The sequence below is a fragment of the Stigmatopora argus genome, chromosome 9 (genome assembly GCF_051989625.1).
Source record: "Stigmatopora argus isolate UIUO_Sarg chromosome 9, RoL_Sarg_1.0, whole genome shotgun sequence".
NCBI lineage: Eukaryota > Metazoa > Chordata > Actinopteri > Syngnathiformes > Syngnathidae > Stigmatopora > Stigmatopora argus.
The window spans coordinates 13,849,733-13,866,276 of NC_135395.1; positions in this window are offsets into that span (position 1 = coordinate 13,849,733).

A 16,544-nucleotide genomic window follows, 5' to 3' on the forward strand; every position below is an offset into this window, starting at 1 on the left:
CTGCACTCAAAAGGCAGTCAGCCAAGCGATCTGTAGCAAAATGATGTATTACAAGACAGGCCCAATTTGCAGTACATTTAGACCACATATATGTTAGCTAGACCTGTATGATTAAAGCTAAATCTCAGACCGATGCGGGCGACTATGGATTAGTTTCTGCATAGTTTTTGTTTGAAAAAATAAAATAACATATATAACTTTCTAATATAAAATCCTAAATCACAAACGAACTACTCTTTCCAAATTGTCCCTGCTCTCTGTAGGTTGACTGTGCTTTCATCAAAAATGGACTGAGTACTGATCTGAAGTGGAGCAGAGAGTAGACTGCCCACTTGTGAGGCACTCATGAAATGTGTTAGATGGTGCTCTTGGTGGGAGCACTAGCTTTCAAAGATCAGAAATGATTGGGCATTCAAAGGGCGTTTTTAGTCAGAACACAGCCCAGACAGTAGGTGCACATGTAAGTGGTAACTTATCTGTGAAATCAAGGCTCTCAATATTAGCTCTTTACTATACAGTTAAGAAGAAGCTTCACATTCATAGACAAATTGTTCCAGTTAAAAATAAAGAAATCATTTTATAAGGTGTTAGAGATCTTCCTTGATATCCCGGATTGGGTGAAATTAGCCACCATACCCGTTTAAATTGAGATGATAAGATCTCAGCTCAGCTGTTTGACAGAAAACAAAAACGCCATTAGGTATTGCAGTGTAACACAACAGCTCAAATGGTACAATCTGTTGATATCACAATTTAATTCTCTTGAGTACTGAAAAGGTCCTTTTAGTGCAGACTGTTCCATGTAAAATGTACCTTAGCTGGACAAAGATACACTGTCTGAGTGGCTACAGTCCTCCACTCCTCGATTTTTGATAGCTGCTTTTAAGTATTAGTCTTTTTTCTCTCTACCTGAGGCAAATTTTGAACAAAAATGTTTGGAATCCAGTTTGCACCTATATGTCAATGCATGTCCACAATCCATACATTTAAAATGCAACTCAGGTACTGGCAACTGCCGCAGGGATGTGGGTTGATGTATTCCCGGTTGCTTCGCTCTAAAAGAGGAGCTAGAAGGATCTGTCAGACTGGGTGGACAATCCTCGAAGTGGGTTGCTACAAAGATGCCATTTTCACTGTCTCAGTTGGCTTGTTATGACAGGCAGCCATTATTTCAAACCAGTTCATAGCATAGCAAAACAAGGCTGGATTCAGATGGGTTACTGTCAAATTTAAGGACTATCTTCACACCAGAGGCTTTTTACTGTTGTTTATGGCTTGTAATGTCAATGAACCAACACTTATTATAATTTATTGGAATATTGTAAACTATTAAGCACTCAAATGAATTTAGAAAGTATACATAGTACTTTGGGATTAACTATAAAAAGATGTTTTGAAGCGATAAATAGTTATGTTGTTATGAAATTAGTTTTTCTTCCTGCTCTAGTCGGAACAGTGGGGAAATTAAAGCACACCTTTTGAGCATGTCAACAGAAAGGAGAAAAGAAATATTCAAACTATATGGATGACTTAAAATCTTTTACACTTCCCCAAATTTAATAGGCTGCCTTATTTATGAAATCCTGATGTGCTTAATGAGCTCAAACCAATTGGTTGCAGTATAACTGTTATACTGCTCAAGGAACAGGCTCACACATTCATAATTCATCAAACACCTCAATGAAATAAATTATATATTAGTCAATGAATAAACACTAATTACAATGTTAAAAGATTTATAATAAAAAAAAGACATTCACTCCATTGATACACTAATGTGCCTTATTTATGAAAAGAAACTAATTCATTGATGGTGCAGTTTTTATTCCATTAGACTTTAGAATCTGATATCTAGAAGTGAAATCTTTAGATAATAATGCTACTTTATACAAAGTTCTGCTTGCTTAATCCATCAATTACATTTTCAATCAGTGAAAACAAACAACAATAATATTTTCTAGCTGCACCTGTATCACATCCTTCTCCCATACCTGTTCAATTGTTTTAATGTTGGCTGTACCAAGCCAATGAATTATTGTGACTGTCTGCACTTTACAATTTGGCATTATAGTAATGTTCTATGAGGAGTTAATCAACTCACAAGGACTATACGGCTTTTTCCAAACACAAACTAGAACTTACTTTGTCTTGCTTCCGAATTATTGAACATGCCTGAATACTGAAGAAATGTGGCGGTACCGTGGTTGCTGACAATCCATGCTGCATCACTCGGCGGTCTTAGATTTCATACACGCAAACACACAGATTGCACACAAGATACCAATAAGAGAGCTGAACTTAATCTTTTAAGAATAACAGCTTGATGCACGTTTGCTTGTAACATAGAATAGTCAACATCCTGTTGTGGTTGTAACAGCCTTGTGAATGTTAAAATCTTACTATGAACATTGACTGTGCAGCGACCGAGTCTAACGATGGAGGAAGTTTGAGATTGGAGCTAATTTATTCTTGGCAGAAGTCAGATAGTCTCACAGAACACCAATTCTGTTTAATGGACATCGCATGAACAATAAGAATGAGTATTGACACGATTATTTAAGGAACTGCCAAGGTGCAGAGGCACAGCCTTTATAGAGATCTAGTCCTCCTGTGAACACAAGTTCCATAATGATCTCCGAAGGCCTGAGAGGATGAGCAGCCGAAATCGTGTTAACCATGAAAGCTCCATCTGACATCCAGACTTCACAGGCACACTTCAGCAAGCTGATCTCCTCCTCCAGCAGCGATAATTGCTTCATCAACCGAGAAACGTCCTGACCCTCCCGTAGTCTCTTTGAAAAACTCTGCATTTGAGTTAGTTAACTTGTTTTTTTTGTCCAGGTCATCATGTCTTCTCTTCCATCTCATGCATTTGAAAACTTTACGAATGGTCTGGATAAAAGAGGGTGAATTGAGTGCCTGGCAGTTGCAGAATATATGCATATGTTCATGTTCATTATTATTTGGGTTCATTAGAATGGAAGGTGATCTGGGATGAAACCGAGATTAATGATAGTGTCAAGTGCTGGACACCTAGGCTGTTGTCAAATTTTGTGCCAGATCACCCAAAGTTGTTCTAATTAGTTTCAAGTGAGAGTTGAACTTATATCCAAAATGGAGTTTAAGTATTGTGAGGTCCTGTTTAGATATAAGAGATGATTGCAGTGAGAGATTGACAGGCAGATTGCGAAACGTTTGCAGTGATGCACTCTGTATTGGTCTGTTATGGTCAAGTGGGAGGTGATTTTTATTTACCAATACATTCCCCTCCTTACTCAAAGTAAAGAGTTCTGGGTCATGAACAAAAGGACACGATTGCAGATAAGATTGCTTCAAAATAAGTATCTTCTATAATGTTCGCACTCTCCCCAAGGGAGAGAGTCGGCTCTTCTTCTACTGTAGGCGCGTGATCAGGTGGCTTGGGCCAAGTCGATGTCATACCACCAAAGAGATTCATCACTTGGCTAAATAAAGAGAACATGCTGTTTGACATTGCTCCTGGCTAGGTGTTCTGGCACATTCCACCAGCAAATGTAAAATCAAATGTTTACTTTGTAGTTTTATTAATGCATTGTTACATTTTGGTGTCCAAATCAATGACACAGATATTTGTAAATAGGCAAGTGTTTATTATTAATCACATATTTATTTTACTGTTAAAATTCAATTACTTTTGAATTAATTGAAGTTAAGTCAATTAGTGTGAATAAAAGGTCCAGACATGACTGGGAAAAACATACATAGCATGCCACAATAATTATGGTATTCAGGTAAAATACTTTCATATTTTCTCATCGAGATTACAAATAAATGAAAATCGGTTGCTATTTTCATACCACGGATGCCTACATCTGCAACATGTTTTTTTTCTTGATGAATCGGCAGATTGTGGTTCCATTAGGGTGTGTTTTTATTGTTCCTTGGCTTAAGATGAGCATACTCAGACTTGATTAAACTATTTCAGATCAGCTGTTCAGACGCAGGATGATTACAGTTTTCAAGTTTAGATGAGGTCGACTCAGAACTCAGGTAAAGATGAAGAGCAAACTTAAATTGCTTGTTGGAATTACCCCCTGGTGACTACACCATCGTTTTTATCATGTCTATTCACAATGTGTGCTCTGGGGAAATGCCCACTTAAATCTACTCAATAACAACCAGACAGATTGATTAGAGACAGAAACCTATGGAGTTTATGGACTTCAGGGGGAAACAGGAAAAGGTGTCTTGATTTAAGTAGAAATAATGATGCATATGCTATTAAATAAAGAACATAAGGAGGCTGATGGTGTCATCAATATTGGCTCACATAAAATAATTTAACACTTTTATTTTGGCCATTTTCTGCATTTTAACATGTGGTACTGTCTATAAATAAACTGGCTATGTGTTAAAACATGATGACTAATAAAATAATCCTCATTTTTTTGCACACTATGAATGCATTCAGCAGTCTTACTATATTTTGATGGGGAATTAGCCTCTATGTGATACACAGAAGACAGCTCACAAGTGCAACATTCTTACAAACAGATCGCAAAATATGATTGAAATGTTTTTGGATTTTTTTTGACTGATACAGGATAAAATAGGCATTGTGTCAGTCATATCTTCGTCTTAATGTCATGGTATCTTGAGGATGTATATGTTGTAACAATATTTCTGAATGCAAATGTGTGCAAATATTTTGGAAAGTTAAGGAAAGATAGACACGGTTGGAAAATGCTATGAGAAATAAACCAACTGCCATTCAGAATTGTAAAAAGAAGCAGCATTACAAAGCCACAGCGCTCTCTTTGACAAAGCAGTCTTGAACACGCCTGTTTACAACAAAGTAACAGCAGATTAGAATGTTTATGTGTTGAAATCCCCTTCAATGAAGAGACAACCTATTTCATTTATCCCTGCCTACAGCTCCAAAAAGCATTGGCTGCACTGTAAAAATGTTGGCTTCTTTTGAAAGGGTTTCTCTCCTTTAGACTTTTCTCACTTTTCACATACAGTACAGCCAGCACCTGAAACAATCTTTCCAACCAAGTACCACACTTGCACGTGGTACTGATCATTCTGTAGTTTTATTTTTGCGGATGCAAAAGTATCGGGAACTGTTGTATTAAATGTGCATCACTTCAATTTATTTAAGTGTTGTTTCTTCGAAAGCTTCAACTGAATAGCTGATATTAGCCGTGATTAACGTGGAGGTAGGACATCTGCCTTTCTGCCGCTACTTGTTGATACTCCGGTGGGGCTTAACAGCAGGCCAGAATGTCTTTTGTCAGTAAATGAGACTTTAATATGTTGCACCATGGAGATGGGACGTTGAGTGTGTGGCCCCTGCTGTTGCCTTCATCAATGTCATGGCACACATTGTGCTTCTTGAACCAATTTTCAACTCAAGCAGTTGTCTGGATGAGCTTAGACTGAGACCTGCATGCATTTTCTTAGTGATGTAGATTCACCATGACTAGAAATTTCGTATTGTCATTTATTATTCATCCATTAATTTTCCATGCCGCTTATCCTTACGAAGGTTGCAGGGGTGCAGGAACCTCTCCATATAACACTGGGCAGGAGGCATGGTATTCCCTGAACTGCTTGCCTGCCAATCACTAGGTAGATGTAGACAAACAGCCATTTGCAGAAACGCTCATAGCGACAATTTGAGAAATTCTGCATTAATGCATGTATTTGAAACATAGCACAATAACATTGTCACAGTGTACAAGCTTGAGTCATCCAGTACTAAGTGAATTAATCTTAAAAATATCCCAATGTAAACCGTTACCATATTAGCTCATGCCAGAGTCTGTCCTTGATATAGTGACATTTTCAATTGTAATCTGTTTTACTTCCTAAAGTTTTGTGAGATTCAGTCAAACAACACACAGTGTTAGTGTACGAAAGCTATGATTACCCTTCTTTTCTTTTGGTGTGGGTTTCATAGGATTTAAAACTTTTTATGGTTTCGCCTGTGAAGATAAACAGTTGGCTTTAATCCCTTCTTCCTTTTTAGGAATCAACATAACTGGCATTGCTTTGTGCCATGCGCTTTGAATTTATTGTCTTAGTGTTTGTTTGCTGGTGGTGTTTCCGTTTTTGCAAGGACATTCTGTTGTTAGAATGATCATAGGTGTATTTATGAGTCTTATAGAACATACCTTTTTTTAGATATGTGCATTTGGGTAACTATGCTCAGCATATTGTTCTGATGTGTCTAATTTTGCTCTCCTACGCATGCGTGACATCTCTTGGGCTGTAATAGAAAAATGTAGTCTAAATGGAAGTACATAAAAATTGGATATACGAAAATAATTGCATATGTGTGTTAATCTAGCGTTAATGTAGTCTAAACGTAGCCTAAAGAAAAAATATTCACTTCTGTATCTGATTATAACTGTTATCATTTTTAAGAGTAATACGCTTAGGGAGACGATTACAATAAATCTAAAAAATAAATAAAAAAACCTCCCTAAAATAATTTTACGGCGGCAATCGGAAAAGTTCAGAATTAGTTAACCAGCCCACAGTTGGAAAATTGCTCTCATATACATATCTAGAATATACTATAGATTTAACACTGATTCATGCTCAAATTTGTTTCTAAGGATGGTCTTAGTTCATTCAAACTTATTGGTTCCAATCTGGTTCCTCAGGGTACTCAAGTTTAGTTTTGTCCCACATTCCAAAACAGGCACGGTCAGCTAATTGAACGCTCAAATTTGTCTAATAGATGTGTATCAGGAAGCCATATGGTTGTGTATCTAGGTATTCCAGCATGTTCAACAAGGAGCCCGGTAGCCTGAGGCCAGGTTAGTGAGCACTTTGTAGGTCAGGGAATAATTTAGAAATGTATTCATTGAGCACTGTGAAGGAAGTGCAGCTCATGGTGCACAGGGGTAATATGATTGCAGTTTTGGGTACATGTGAGTAAGCGTGCCGTATAATTTTGGATGTAATGCAGTTTCTTTATGGTGTTTTAAGGTATACTCTCGAAGAAACTGTCACAGTAGCCCAGAGATGGGTGAGAGTCTATGCAGGCGATTAGAGGGTTATGTTCTGGTGTTTGAAGTGCTCGGAGAGAGTCTGGTCAAGTTGTAGAGCTGCAAATGGTTGGAAGGGAAGTGCGATGTAACCGTCGATGTTAAGTGTGCATCACTGAGAAGATTTAGTGAGTGCTTTTGGCCGAGTGATAATGATTTTTGATTTGTCACAGTTAAGTTTGAGGAAATTGGTGGTTGGAAGCTAGAATTTTATTTCAGTGATACAGTTTGACAGGGTTGAGTGAGCAATGGTAGAGATTGCTTTTTTTCTGTGGGAGTACGTGAAGGTGTGTTGGCGGGTGCTTTTCAAGCTGCAGGTAACGTTGTCATTCTGGTAAGGCGTTTTGAGAATTAGAAATTTCACTGGGGAAGTGAGAATCCAAGGTAGATCATTTTGATGGAGTTGGAGCAGAAACTACAGAGGCTCAACTGTCTTACATTAGCAGTATAGTATATAGTTGTACTAGTTTTGATATTGTGTGCACAAATTTATCAGCCAACACATTTTCTCTCAATCAGTCGTCATTTTTCCAAATTTGCCACTCCAATTGTCCAAATGCAAGAAGGAAAAAAAACACAATACATTGGATACATTAAGGATATCATAGCCTAGCAGCAAGCAAGTGCTTGGACAGCTTGGAAAACTTGAAAGTTCCTCTATTATTTATTTTCTGTTATCAAACATCTGCAATTAGGTTCTCACTGAGCAGCAGTGTCACTATCACTCAAGTGAGTTTGAAAATTTAAAGTCATCAGATAAAGTGTAAAACATATGGATTGGTCTTGACACGGTTCTTTTGATAAATTGCATTAGAAGACTCTCACTTTGAAGGCGTAAAGAGTGATGTTTATCTATACGATTTCATTCCGTTTCCCCTGCACCCAGTGTTCTACATGCACATGTTCATGGCCAACACACGCACACACATAAATACCCCAAGCGACTTTTTGGGGAATAATTGGAGAGTTATGCAGACTAAGACTAGAGTAGTATATTCATAGAGAGATGCTGACCCTTCGTCATCCAGGCTGCAAATGAATCATGTTTGCACAAAGCCATGAAATCATCACACTATATTTAGGCTAAATCGCTTAGCCTCCAAATATTGCCGCCAAACCAATCATCAAGTTATTTCCTCTGAAAGTGTTTATTTAGTCAAGGCCAAAGTTCTTTGAAAGGATGGCTTTCATTTCATGGTTCATACTCTCAATGTGATTAATAAGTAAAATGGTGTTGAAGACTTGAGAAAGAGGCCCCCATTGCAAAGACATTTGGGGGAACTAATATCTTTCCGCATTAGCAACTCATGTTCCTCTGTCTGCAGGGAATGGAGAATAGCTTTTTCTTGCATTTTGTTTGACACATTTTTTATTGGTTTGATGGCCATCACTGTCAGAAAAAAATAACTGGGATGAAAGTTATTGGGGATGAGGCTGTGGGGGACGTACATTGCGCTGTATGTATGGACTCGGACTTCAAGATGGAAATGCCATTCACATCAGATTTAGCTTTAACCGGCATAATCATAATTGTAAATCTAGTTCTGTTCGAGAAGAAATATTTTATTTTTCATTTAAAAAGAATGGATAACCACTAGCGCTGACAAAGGATAATGAAGAATTTTAATGTCTGTTCCTGTGTAAAATTTAAATATACAATTTTACAACATCACCATCATTTTATTTTTTTAAAATGCTGCATACAGTCGACACTACAGTCCTTAAAATTGGTACAAAAGATACATTTAGTGCTAAATTAATATTGAAACGGTTTGCTTTTTTGTCAAAGTCAGCAATCCTCCCAGGCAGACTAACAGCAATTGACACAGAGATGCTGCTGACCATATGGCTGCTATAATTAATCAAGGCCATTAGTTTTTGGCTCACTCTCCGTGTCTGCACAGTCACTAACATAAAAGCAAAACCCTACGAGCAAGCACTTCCCCTGGGTTTTCATTACCGTTGTTTAGGGCAAACTAGCACCATAGTAGAAAATGTTTTCTTTTCAAAAAATGTCATGTAGCTATGGCCAAATTGTTTATAAAATTATGAAGGAAGTCTGCTATGATAGATGCCGCTGACAAATATGATCGATGGAGGTGAATAGCCGTGTCACATTTGATCGACCATATGCATATGCAAACTGACTAGTTTGGCAGATTTTGAACAGTTCCTCAAAGGGAGTCCTATGAAGATAGTGTTCAAGCAGTTTATTGCACACTAGGTATGGCAAACTGTAAAGCATTTCATTTTGCAAGTGCCCTCTAACTTATTGCCAATATACAATGCTAGACACAATTTTTTATAAACTAAATGTATTGGGAGCTCAGCCCCCAATTACTACTTTACTGCTACTTTGGATTACAGACGTTAACGTGATGGAACCAAACAAGACTTTAAAAAAAAAAGCATTTGTACCCAGATTGCCAAGGATTTTGTAAAAAGTGAACACTCTGCCAATCAGTACTTTCTGCATGCTTTCTAACCATTTTCTCCGAATTTTTACACAGTGGAATTGTTTTTAATTCTAACCTTACCTTCATTTAACTTAAGCCCAGACTTTAAAAGTGACCTATAATAGCAGAATGCCCTAAGCCCACATTAGTATGCAATGAGCTGTCAGAGTATGCGTCACCTGCTGTGTCGAAAGGGCACCGTACTAATCGTCCTTGGGATGACTAAAGCGTGGATTATGACAACACGTTCCCCCTTATAGAAATGCAAAGATTGGCCCTTTTAGAGCTGAAGTCAGACATGGAGTCAGAGAGGGTTGTAAGGGGGGCCTGAAGGGCTCATGCTCGTCTGCTTTGGAGTCTCATCCTTCTGCTGCTCTTTCACCTTAACTCTGGAAGCGATAAGACTTCTGCTCCTGCAGCTGTGCTGCTCTGCAGCGCTGCACAGTGATAAAAAAAAGCAATGAGAGTTGAGCTGTTATCTCCTTGATGCTGACATTCACCTCATATTCTTGGTAACATGTGCCCAATGGGTATTGTGCGCTCACTGGAAAAAATCGGCAGGAATCCCCAAAAGCAGAAACACGGGAAGAAGGAGTCCACGGATATAACTCAGAACTCAGCGTAATCGCAAATAAATCATATGTGCTGAGTGACAGATTTGGGATATTTTGACAGGTCAATTAGAAATGTACATCTCGTCAATTTAGACAGTAGCTATTATTTTCAGCGGTGATGAAGGGCCCCAGCCTTTCATTCTTTTATCACGTTCAACTAGTTTTCCTTTTAAATGCATGTAGGTGTGCGTTAACCCTCGCACCTATACAGTCCTGAAATCCCAGGGTAAAGCTTTATTTTTCATGATTTGGGAGCTATAGTTTATGTAGTTGGTTCTGGTTTTTCTTCAGTTGAAATTGGCATTCTTTTTAACATTACTCTGTAGTGTACATTTTTGTAGTCCACAAGGAGCAGGTCAGGAGGCTGTCATTTGCTGTCTTAATCCCAAAAGGGAAGGGGACTCGTGTTTAGTTCTCTAAATAGCAAATTCCCATCAGCCAAACAGAAATGGCAAAATTCAGATGATATTACTCACGGTCTGAGTGGCTCGGACAACCAAAGAAGGTAGCAAAAAATAGAAGATTGCAAACCTTGTTCTCAGATTTTTTTTAAATAAATGTAATAATTTATATAGTGTATATATATGTATATGTATATATATACATGTATATGTACATATGTATGTATATTATATATATATATATATATATATATATATATATATATATATATATATATATATATATATATATATATATATATATATTGTTGAACTCAACCAAACTTGGTGACACACAGTTCTGTGAGACTTTGTTCCTCTGAATTAATTTGATCATAAAGCGTCTTGCTTGTCTATAAGTGCTGCCAATAGAATGGGTCGGATGTACCTTATCTCTGACTATACCCTTGCTCACATTTATAGCGGAGGTAATTTGCATTTTAATTTGGAGCTTGAACTTTTTCTTAATAGAATTAAACTGTGAGCAATTTATGACCCTTCAAAGAACTGCAAGTAGCAAAGGGGCTGACATATTCAAGTTGTTGTGAGTCATGTGAGCAAGACATTCAGTGTTTAAATGTGTGGTTATTTTGGGGAAGACAAAAAGACATTGGTTTGGCAGCAAGCAAAATATAGAAAATTGCACACAAAATTTATGAAAATATATGTACAATACAACAAAATACCTCTGCCTAAAATTGATTATAATTTCAACCCTTCTAAGTACTGTATACAGCCAAATTTTCCCATTTGTTGAGATCCATTTTTGGGTCCCAACACACAAGTATAGTAATGCTGTTCTTGCAGGCAAAAACTATTCCCAACATTTGTAAGGATTTGAAGGGGATCTATAACTATCAAAGATAACATCTTGCTTTCAAAGAATATGCTTTCTCAAGTGTGTAAATCATAGGTAGAAGCTAACAGATGGTCGTTTCACAGTTTCGCTTTGAAGTCGCACTTTCTCAGCTCCTATACAAGGGAGCATTGAATAAAATTGTCTCAACAATAACAAACTGATGTGAAAAAAGGAAGTGTACTGCTGTTTCTTTTGTAGAAAGAAAAACTGCGTTCAATGCAATCTAAGGGAAAACACAATGAAACAGGCAAAACTCAGATCTATAATTGGAATCTATGCCCTGATGCGGAGGAGGTTCACGAAGAGAGTGTGATAGATATGAACTTTTCCTTGATACTAAAACAACTGTACTACTGCAATTCTCCATTTATTGCAACCAGTGACTGGCCATGCACTGCAGACATGGGGCTTCACTAAGCGAACTGTTTTCTTTCATTACAGCTTTAGATTGCATATTTTACATGACTTATTAAAGTCATGAAAGCTTTTTTAAGACATAGTTCTCGCCAGGGAAGCTAATTATTATCGGACCATATAAATTGTCTTGTGCTCCAATAGATAGAGGATATACTGTTTGTTGCCGTTTGACGACCCATTCTAACAATGTCCATTTTGTATTAAAAAGTCCGCCAAAAGCAATTTACTTGTCTGTCTTGCCCATGACTCAAGTCGTAGTTTGGCATTACGATGGCGCTTTAGCATACCTTAAACAGTCAGAAGTCTAAATTTCAACACCATTTCCTCCTTCTGGCAAATATAGGCAATCACTCGATAACCATACTAAAATCATCGAGTGGAAACTGTAAAATTAAGGCATGCTATTAATTTCATATTCCCATCCAAGTTGTAAGAGATGTTACTGGTCATTGACAACTGTTGAGACAAAAGCTCTCATTTTAATAACCGCAAATACTATAAGTATCCTAAAGGAAATTAATTCATTCCCAAGGCTAAAGTGACCGCTATATCCAAACAGCATGAAAACACACTCTTGATTTTGAAGATTATGAAGTCTTTCTTTTGCTGCACTTGACCCCTGGATACCTCTTGAAATTCACATCGACTAAACCATTTATAAAAATACTGATATGTGGTAAACAGTGGTGCTAATGACATGATCATAAGAATTAGAGCAATGATTAATCATGACCATCATTTTAGTTGACAGGAAATTTCATGAGGACATGTTATGCCTTGCAACATTTTACTGTCAAACCAGTTGCAGTCATGATGAATTTGGCCTCAACTGTGACAAATGTTTCAGTAGATGAACCAGTCTGATGGCACTCTGTGGCATATATATCACTGTCACACTTTTAGAAAAGGGGTGACATCACCTTGTAGATGCTCCAAAGTATGCAGTCTTTTTGAGGTTCTCTTTACTATTTTCTCTTTGGATATTTTGAATCACGGGCCTTTGACAGAATCCATTCAACAAGCTCTTGACGTGTGTAGGAGGATATGGCAGAGAAGGGAGATGATCCAAAGGGAAATAGAGATTCATGGCATGGTTATGCGCGATAAGGAAAATTTACACTGAAGATTTTAACAGTGGAAATGCAAATTATTATATCGGTATTGTACAGGACATACCACAGGATATTACTGAATGTAGAACTCAGATACTGTCAGTCCATTTTGCAAAGTAGACACAACCTATTTTATTCATTCATTCATTTTACGAACTGCTGATCCTCACAAGGGTTGCGGTGGAGCCTATCCCAGCCATTAATCGGTGGCCATCCAATCGCAGGACACAAGGAGACGGACAAACTTTCACCCTCACACTTATACCTATGGCCTTAGACTGTTCAGCCAGACTACCAAGCATGTTTTTGGGATGTGGGGAGGAAACCGGAGTACCTGGAGAAAACCCACACGAGCGCAGGGAGAACATGCAAACTCCACACAGTAAGGATCCGCCTGGGACTGAACTCTCGACCCCAGAACTGTGAGGTTGACGGTACACGGTCGATTGGTCTTTTGGTCACCCGGAAGATTATTGATAATAACCATTTAAATCGTTGCTCAAATTCCCTAAATACAAACTGCGAATTACTATTTAGTCATACTTAATGCCCTAGTAATTTTTAGGCTAAAGAAAAGCTCCAAATTTCCCGGACTTTTATTGTTTTTTGTTGGAGAACTTGTTAAGACCCTGACTGACTGACGTTGCTTCTTAAAGGGACAACGCATGTACATACAAACTCTTATACACTCACATGTCGGCTCAGTGAAACTGCTCATGGCCATTGTTGGCTTTTATTGATGCGTAGACCGTGTTGTTTTACCTTGTTTTGTCGCCGGTCTTTTGGTCGTCGGTCTTTTGGTCGCCTGTCTTTTGGTCGCCCGTTGTCACGGTCCGGGCGACCAAAAGACCGCGACCAAAAGACCGGCGACCAAAAGACCGGCGACTAATCGACCACACATGGAGGTTGACACGCTAACTACTCGTCCACCGGACCGCCCAACCTATTTTAATTCTGATTTTTCAATCACAATAAGAATTAGTGCACAGTGCACAGCGAGTACCGACACTGACAGACTGCCATTTCTACGGTTGAAAATCGAACTGGAATTTGCATAACTGAATATTGACAAGCCACTACTATTTTTTTTTAAATTCAAGCCTGTTGCATTATTAATTGGTAGCAGTGCTTATATACACTTCATAGATCCCAAATAAGTGGCTTGTCCAATAAACTTTAGTCCCATTATTGATGAACAAATAACCTTTCTCAAATCACCCACAGATGTGAAACTTTACTTTCTGTCTCCATTTAAAGCAAAGCAACAAGAACACAGGATGGGAAAATACAAAACATTCTCCAGTGAACTTATTTATAGCACAGCTTTGGCAAATGTCAATAATTCATGCTGACAAATATAAATACTGCTGTCACAATAATTATTACTTTTGCTAAAATCACCAAGGTGATAAAAGTATACATACAGTGCACGATGTAGGTGGTAGAGCCCACGCTAAAACGACCCATGGACCTGCATTTTGAACAGAATTTATTATGATTATTTATAACGGTGCTGGTGATAGCCTTTGGGAAAATGTGTATTAAGGATGAGAGAATAATTTATTAGTATTTATATGTCTGCATGTGTGTTTGTAAGTGTATTTTGTATGTGTTGGCTCCTCTCTACTTCTTTCCCTGGCCCAGTTTTATTTCCCAGTAAACTTAGTCGGTCTGGGAAAAGCTTGCCTCTTTTATCTGTATATATGCCAACAGTCACTAGTTCAACTGAATTCCAAATACATTATATCCCTTTATCTTTTATTAGTTTCACTTCCTATCCCTCTCCAGCTTAAATCCAACAAGTCCGCTTCATCCCGGTGACAGTAAAGCATGTTTTTTTTCAATTGTGCCCTAAACCATCCTTCTCAAAGACACGTTTGTCCTCATCGGCAGAATGCAATCTGTTGCAATGCAGCACTGAAATTCAGAAATCAATACTGCGAAGAGACTGCAAATGGATAGAGACTGTTTTCCAGTTTAATTTCCTTTATCGTGATAAAGAGGGTTGAAAGAGCAATGACCTGAGATACTTGAAGGACCGGGAGAGAGTAAACACGTAGAATATAAGAAGATAGAGGGATAACTCAGTAGTATAAAGTTGATTTTTTTAATACCCACAAAATAACAACTTTTTAGCTTGTAGTATAAAACTAGGATAAGGTTGAAACCAGGGCAGAGCTTAGTTGTCTGAGTTTGATTCCCACTTGGTGGAAGTGTGTTTGGGAGCGTGTGTGGTTGCACATTTCATTACGGCAAGCGATTGGCTGGCAAACAATTCAGGGTGTCCCCTGGCTGCTGCTCGTGTTTGGCTGGGATAGGCTCCAGCACCCCCGATGACTTTTGTGTGGACAACTGGTATGAAAGATGAACGAATAATTCTTGAGCTGGCAAATTACTGGGGGTGCTTTATGGAAGTGGAGTGTTTCAAATGTTTGTGTAGCAATATAACAAATCTAAATAGCAATTGAACAGAGTAACAGTATGTACATTTCGAGTTGCATTTCACACACAGTGATGTCAACCTACATATGAGTTGGTCACTATTGTCAGATACACTGGGGAATAACAAAACTAAGCAACTGCAATATGTGTCATTTTCTTCATTGCCCATCATCATTCCAAAGTGTTTTTGATTATCTTTTTTTCTAATTTGTGAAAATGCTACTGAACACTAATGACACCTTCTTGTAATGTATTCTAGTCACAAATGTGAGTAATACACCCACAGTCTTGTAATCAATCTTTCAAGCCTCTGAGGCAGTTGTAGAGAAAATACCATCTATGTCAAGCAGAAATGTTGTCTGAGGCAAGGATTTATATGAGATTATCATCCACACCTTCAAGCGCAATCACTTTCCACTGGAAAGTTTTACTCTTCATCTGACATGTAACACGACAATGGAACAGTGACTAATTGTGAAGATTGAATAATACTATCCTCCCAGATTTTTATATTGTTGTTGTGATCATTTGAGATGGGGTGCACCTGTGTGCCTTTGTTTTTCCATCAATGTATTTGAATACTTACATGCAAGAGATGTTTCAGTAACCAAAGCCGTGCTAACCTTGGGCCACAGCTTGGAACATGGCAAGTGATGTTTTTCGTTATAACCACTACCTTTTAGAGCCATTAACACATCATCATAAAGATCATCTAAAATGTAATGTTAAAACATTACAAATAAGATAATTACTAAGATATTTTTCTTTCGGGAAATACCTTTTATGATAACATGAACTACCTTATGGTCTAGTGGTCATTGCTTTTTAACTTTCGTGACTTCGGTGTGGGTAGACGCAGGCTCGATTCCCGCTGGTGGCGGTAAGATTGTGGTTGCAAATGGTCGTCTGTTTTTCTGTGTGCCCCATGGCTGACTGGCGACCAGTCTAAGGTGCACTCTGTAACGTTTTGTCAAATAATGTAGTAATTGAATTACCAAAGTTATGGACTTGAACTGACTCCAGTGGGTTAATAGTACATGCATTAAGCTATATTTATACTAAATCCAAACGATTTAATCTCTGCCATAACCAACAGAAACATTTTCTATGCTTAATATTGCCTTTTAAACTTTTGGTGGAGTTAGGAACTTATAAAGAGAATGA